Here is a 7,503-nt window from a genome sequence, read left to right as displayed (position 1 = left end):
CAATCGATAGGAGGCAAGCGGAGGGTGGGGCTCCGCGGGCCGCTCACGGTCGCCTGGACGCTGCTGGGGCTGCTCGAAGGGGCGGTGGAGGAGGCGAGGTGGGCGGCGCCCTGACGGTTGCGTCCTACTGTACTAGATCTCGGGCTGCAAAAACCCGGATGACCACTAGAGGGCGGAGTTACAGTTTTATACAGCCCAAATTGGGAGCTGGTCAGGCTGATTCAACTTTAGTAAATTGTAACTTAGGTAAACCGAGGGCTCTCTAGGGCAGATTGGGAAGCTGAAGATACATTATGGAAGGAGGCAGCACAAAACCACTCAGTAGCAGGAGTCGAGGTCGCTTTACGCTTCGAGCCCAGTCACCTTGGTTGGTATCGGAAAGTTAAGTAGGCTCAGACCTGGCTAGTAGTTCAGGGTGAGACCGCCAGCAAGTTCAGGAGCTCTTAGGTTGACTGGAAAGGAAAAGGGGGGGAAAGTCCTTGGAAAGGTAGTGCCAAAACCCCTTTTTCGCTAAAGAAACCAAAGTGAATGTGGTAAACTGGAGTTTAGCTTGACTCAGGAAAAGTTGGTTGTCTTAGAAAAGCTTGGACCTCTAATGAGAACAAACCTGAGAGGACCAGGTGACATTCTGATGATCTGAAACAAGCACAGCAGATGGCTATGCAAGCCAGGGATCTGTAGATAGTTTGGGGAAGGCTGTGATTCATAAAGCTGCAAGGTGGAAAAAGGTGAAGGTTTTTCACAGCAGCAGGACACTTGTTGCACAGAAGTAGTGGTGGCCATAGACTTGAACAGCAGATTAGAGAAACCACAGACCCAACTCGCACAACATGCTAAGCCAACCGTGGTGACGTGTGTCTGGTGTTGACTTTACACGTTGAGTGAACCCAGCCATTGTAGTTTATAAGCCATGCTTTTATTAGCACAATTGGGAACCCAGCCAGTTACCATTTGTTGTTAGATTTTTATCCTGCCTTTTTTTTAAATATCTGGTCAGCTCAAGGCAGTGAACACACCTAATACTCCTTCCTCTTTTCTCCACAACAACAACCCTGTGAGATGAGTTGGCGTGAGGGAGACTGACCCAAAGTCACCCACCTGCTTTCATGCCTAAGGCTAGAACTCTCAGTCTCCTGGTTTCTAGGCCAGGACCTTCACCACTACACCAAACTGACTAATTTGTTAAAGAATGTTTCTCCAAACTATCTAATATCCACCATGGATTAATTTGCCTTAATTCTGTGGAGAGAAAGAAAAAGACATCCAGTTCATGTTCAGAAGGGAGATCGGACTGGATACAGAAAAAAGTCAAATGTATTCTGCCTTCTTACCAGTAGATATCTGGGTGGAGATGCCTCCCTTTGCCGTTAATTAATGGGGAGCTAATAATTGTATTCAAGGGGTTTGTGGAGGTTTCATCTTATTGTAGCTCTAGTAAAAGGTTGTTAGATTATTTTACATGTTTTTAACTGGCACAGTTGCAAGCAATGCAATAAAAATAACTTCTGAATTCATCCTCAGACATGATACAGGAAAAGCCTCTCATTAGCTTGGTGAACTTTTCAGTGGCTTATACAATTGGGAATTTACACTCCTAAGGAGTGCTTAAGTGGGGAGAATGAAGTATTAGTAAGTATCCCAACGAGGTAGGTATTTGACTTGTCATTTTCCCAAGAGGCCTGAATGAAGTTAGTAAAATGTAGCCAACTCAGACCTCTCATCCACATATGAGTCAATATATTATGTGAAGTGTAGGCAGTTTAAAAAAAATCAGGCCCCCACTGTTTCAATAAAATATCTATTTTTGCATTTTACTGCTTATGCCTTACAGTACAAACATGGTGTTCTCCAAATATATCTAGCCATTCTGAGAGCTGACAATAGAGAGAAAATTCTTCCATAAAATGTGCAACTTTCTTTAATCTGTAGGAGGTGATACAAGATCTATAATTGATTGTGACTCTTTAAAAAGAAAAAAAGAAAAGCATAGATATATAGCATATCCAGCCCCAGAACAAAAAAATGAGATTAACTGACAGTGTTTGCGCTACAATAAAGAAAATACTAGAAGGCTATTAGAATACTCAATATCATAGATACCCATGCACAAACCATGAACTCTGAAGTACTCTTCTAAAAGCAGCTTGTAAATTCTGTCAGTACTAGCATTCTTTTGGAGGAGTGCATAGATTGGAATACATCTTGAATGCAAACAAAGTATTTTCAGGGTTTCACACTGCTAATTGTAATTTTACAAGCTGTTTATGGAAAAGTAATTTGAGAATGCCACTAGGTGGTGCAGTTAGCACATCTGAACAAAGGCATGAGGTATTTCTTTTCTTATTCTACCAGACAGACCAATTAATCTGTGATAGGCAGTGTTTTTTTTTTCCTAATTGGTATACCAGTCTCAGTTATATTATTGTTTACAACTAACCTACCTTTAATATTACCAGATCATAGCTTTCATTTTTCATCAGAGTGTCTTGGTTTTGTTTGTATTTTGATACATGAAAACTACACATGAGCACAAAGAGTGATCAACGAAACATTGAAAATAAAAAACATAATTAAAAAAAGACAAACACAAATATTAATAAAACACGTAATTTGAGTTATTTTTACAACCATCTGGAATGCTTCATAGAAGAATAAGGTAAAACATTTCAGCCCAGTAATTTGGAAAAGAAGGTTAAGGAGCTTTGGATATTTAGTCAAGAAATCCTACTTTGGAATGATATACTTATTTATATTTAGCCTTTTTATCTGCTAAATTGGAACTTGGTCATCTGTATTCATTGGGTACTGAATATTCATTAAATTGTATAAAACAGAACTATTGGGAACGGGGAAAAAACTGGTAAATTATTGGCTTCTAGACTGAAACAACAGTAACAACCTGATAATGTTTCTACAATTCAGGACTCAGAGTGATGTATTTAATTATAGGTAGTCCTCACTTAGTGACCATTTGTTTAATGACAATTCGAAGTTATGACAGCCTCAAAAAAAGTGCTTTATTAATTTTTTTTTTTTTAAATCATATGGCATAGCAGTTTGGTGTTCATGCTGCTTTTTTTTCTTGTGAGGTCCAGCAGCCAGATGTGTAGACTATTTAGCCGTGACAAGTCATGTTGCCTAGGGTGCACCATGAGGAGGCTAGTCTACCAAGTTGGGCTGAGAGAAAGTGACTGGCCCAAGGTCACTCAGCTGGCTTTCATGCCTAAGGCAGGACTAGAACTCACAGACTCCTGGTTTCTAGCCCAGCACCTTAACCACTAGACCAAACTGGCTCTCCTAACTGGCTTTATGACCTGTACTCACACAACTGTCATAAAATGTCCTACCACCCCATCAGTCACATGATCGCAATTTGGGCACTTGGCAGCTAGCTCGCATTTACAACCAGTTGCAGCATCCTGCTGTCATGTGATCGTGATTTGTGACCTTTTTTGCCAGTTTCCAGCAAAAAAAATTCATTGGGGAAGCTGGATTCACTTAACAACATGTGATTCACTTAATAACCATCATAAAAATGGTCGTAAAATCAACTGCATCACTTAACCAGTTTTTCAGTCCCTATTGTCATTAAGTGAGGACTACCTGTATTGTGATTCAATAAATATACTCAACTTTTTATACTCAACTTTGGATTGGATCTTGTATTGGATCCTGATGAACAAATTGAAAAAAAATTTTGAACAAAAAAAAATCTGAAGATTTCACAAGATCAGATTGTTGATTTGGCTGCACCATTATAATTAAAAACAATAATAGAAACTATTAAATCCATGGAAACAGGGAAGGCTCCTGGTCCAGACAGCTGTCTATAGAATGGTATAAAACATATGGAGTTTTTTGCTCCTGTGTTTTTGGGAGTATAAAATAAAGCTTTTGTGAATTGAGTTTGTCTTTTTATGAGCTATGTGTAGAGTAATTGTCCTAACAGCCAGGAACCACGCTGAGACAAGGAATAGGTCTCTAGTGTTTTATTACTGCTACATAAACAGAAAATTCTAACAAACTGAAGAAGCGTGGGGAAAACCCAGACATATAAACCCCAAAGACTAAGGCGGGCCCGATCTGTGTCTCTTTGAATGGCTACCTAATTCCTCAGTACTACGCATGCACTTTACAGCCTGGATGGGAGCCCCCTGCTCGCCATCCTTACTCATGACAGTAATTATGAAGCCAGGTAAGGATTTGGCAGAGTATACAAGGTATCTGTGAGATTCCAGCCAGCCTCGGACTCAGAAAATGAAACTCTTTTATGAGGAGAAAATAGAAACTTACTGGGCTGAAACCGGGAAAGCAAAACCCAGAGATGAGTCAGCAGTGCGGGAAGAGTCACAGATGCTGATTGGCCAGTCTTCGGAGGAGGATTTGAATCCTCCAACACACGCCAATGACAGGCAGAAAAGCACGTGAAGGAGAAGGCAGCCTGATTGGCTGCAGAAGGGAATAGGTGCGCAAAGGATCAGCATAAAAGGCAGACGTGTAAAGAGCAAGCTGCCGGAGACAACCAATCCTTTGAGCTTGCAGCTCCTGTACTTACCCATGTCAGAAACAGCATCTGTTACCGGAGAGGAATCAGCGCCAGTGTTTTCCATCAGAGAGGACTTGGATCCTGCTTCTGCTGCTTCTCCTTGCTGGACCCAGCAACCTCAGTCTCGTGTCCAGCCTTAGTCCTCCGTGTTCACCCTGTGCGCATTCCAGGTGCACTTCCAGTCCCGCTTCGAGGTTCCAGCTGTGTCCAGAGTCTCCAGTCTCGTCATGCTTCAAGTCTTCAGCCTTGCCTCAAGTCTTCAGTCCAGCCTTGCAACATTTCTAGCTCCCAGCCTAGTCCAAAGTCTCCAGTACAGCTTCGTTGTGCCTTTGATCTCCAGCCTTGCCTTGGATCTCCAGCCCAGTCTAGTTGCACCTCGGTTGCACAACATTGTTCAGGAGTTTCACATCTATCTCGTTATGAACCAGGTTTGCAACCTCATCTAGATTGGTGGTCCAGTCCTGTTGTTTCTCAAGTCCCTTGCTTAGTCCAGAATTTCCAGTCCAGTCTTGTCTTGTGCCTAGCTTCCAGCCTCATCAGGAATTTTCAGCTGGGTCCAGCCTTGCTCCAAGTCCTCAGCCTTGCTTCGAGTCTGTAGTCCAGAGTATCCAGCCCAGCCCAGTGCCTCCAGCCAAATCCAGTCTTGCTTCAAGTTCTCAGCCTTGCTTCGAATCTGTAGTCCAGAGTATTCAGCCCAGCCCAGTGCCTTCAGCTGAGTCTAGCCTTGCTTCAAGTTCACAGCCTTGTTCCAAGTCTCCAGTTCCGAGTCTCCAGTCCAGCCTGAGTCACCGAGTCCAGTCCAGTCCTGTTGTTAGAATCAAGACTTATCCAGAGGGCTCCGTTCAGCCTCGCCCAGCGTTCCGGTGCCAACTTAGTTCAAGTGGTGCTCCAGTTGACGGTCATCTGATCCCAGTTCCTGTAGTGCCACATGCCCTAGCTTCTCCCAGCCTTCCAGCCTTCAGAAAATCCTGCTCTGCCACCTTGCTACCGTCTCCTTCTGCAACCTTGCCAGTTTCCTTGTTGCTGCCCAGTTGGTCTTGATTGAAACCAGTTTACTTCTTGATTCTAAGGACTTATTTATTGTAAATAGTTATTTAATAAAGAGTATTTTTTGATATTAATATTGCAGAATGCTGGAAAGCGTTTGGCCCAAGAGATCAGAAAAAAATGTATCAGGCATTTATATAAAAATAAGTGTATTTAAAGAAAGCATAAAACATAAACAGTTTCCATATCCAGAGCTGGATAGGCTCAAAAGCTTCTTACATACAAAGAAAACATATTTACAAGCTCATGTACACGTGCACACACGCTGAGCAAAATGAGCTGCTGGGCTGGAAGAGAGGCTGCAAAACAGAAACTGAAACCTTCTGGTAGCAAGTCCAGGCAAGTTCCCCAAACAGCAGCTTTTCCTTATTTGGTCATCCTTTTCCACACCCCAACCTGAGGACAATTAAGTCTGACCTTCTCACCCTGCCTAAGTGATTTGTTACCATGGTGAGTCTTACTCCAGGCAGAAACAAAACAAATAGCAACAATTAAATCTGTCTGGCCGCCTCAGATCAGTCTGATCAGGACAGTATCACTGGGTTTTTTTGCTAAATCTGAAGACTAAAATTTTGAAAGAAAGTCTGCCATGGAAATTGCAAACTATATTACCCTTGATCATCCTGTGCAGGCTGGATTCATAATGCCACTCTTCAGATAATATTAGATTATTCTTTGATATTTTAGAGTCAGTAAAACTTGTGGCATGTTTCATTGGATTTGGGAAAAGCCTCTGATATGGCACAGGTTAAACTTTTGGAATCTTTTCTGATAAAATTCCTTTCAATTTTTATTAGTTGGGATTGAAATGTGATTTTATTTTATTTCTCAGCCTTACATGCCATTTCAGTCATAAAATCAACTCTAAACAGTGTATGCTCTTATCCAATAATAAACTACCGGTAGTCCTCGACTTACGATGGCAATTGGGACCAACTGCATCACTTAGTGACAGCAATTCCTGCAGTCCCAGTTGCCATTGTTAACCAAATTCCATGGTTGTTAGGCATGGCAATTTTCTGCTGGCTTCCCACAAGCAAAGTCAGTGGGGAAACCAGCAGGATGTTACAAGTTCCAGGCCAGCAGGGAGGTAAGTGGCTGCTGCCAGGTGGGGGAGGGAGCAAGGAGTGTGTGTGAGAGTTGCAGGACAGGTTGGGGAGGGTGTGCAAGGGTGTGGCATGGATTGGGGAGTGTACAAGGGGGTGCGTGAGAGAGGCACAGGTCAGCAAGGGTATGGGGGGTGCATGAGAGGCATGGGTTGGTGAGGGTGCAAAGGTACACAAGAGGCACAGGTCAGGAATGGTGCATGAGGGTGCAAAGGGGTACGCAAGAGGTGCAGGTCAGGGAAGGTATGGGTGCACAAGAGGTTGCAGGTTGGGGAGGGTGTGCAAGGTGCAAGTTGATGTGTGAGAGGCATGGGTTGGAGGATGCATTGGGGTGTATGAGTGGCTGGCGTGACACTAGCTCAGAGGGACTGGGAAAGGGTGCACAGGTGGGAGAGACTTACCCCAGCACCTTGTGACCTTCCCTGCCAGTTTCCCCACTGATTTTCTGGGGAAGCCAACAGAGAAGGTTGCAAATGTCAATCCTGTGATCACAGGGCGCTGCGACTGGTCATAAGTGTGAGCCGGTTGCCAAGCACCCAGATCACAATCACATGACCATGGGGTGCTGGATGGCCAGAACTCCAGGAACTGGTCATGACCACCATTCATTCAGCACTGTTGTAGCTTCAAACAGTCACTGAATGAATGGTTGTAGGTCGAGGATTACCTGTATAATAACATCATATACCCCCAAATGCACTATATAATGAAGAACAAACATAAATCCTGCTGAGGAGAACTCATGCAAATAATTAACCATTAACGTAGGGGGAACCTAATTCTTTGTCCCTACCCAAAGGCTTC

Source organism: Candoia aspera, chromosome 2 (assembly GCF_035149785.1).
Source record: "Candoia aspera isolate rCanAsp1 chromosome 2, rCanAsp1.hap2, whole genome shotgun sequence".
NCBI classification, from domain to species: Eukaryota; Metazoa; Chordata; class Lepidosauria; order Squamata; family Boidae; genus Candoia; species Candoia aspera.
Note: the sequence above shows the minus strand (reverse complement) of the source record.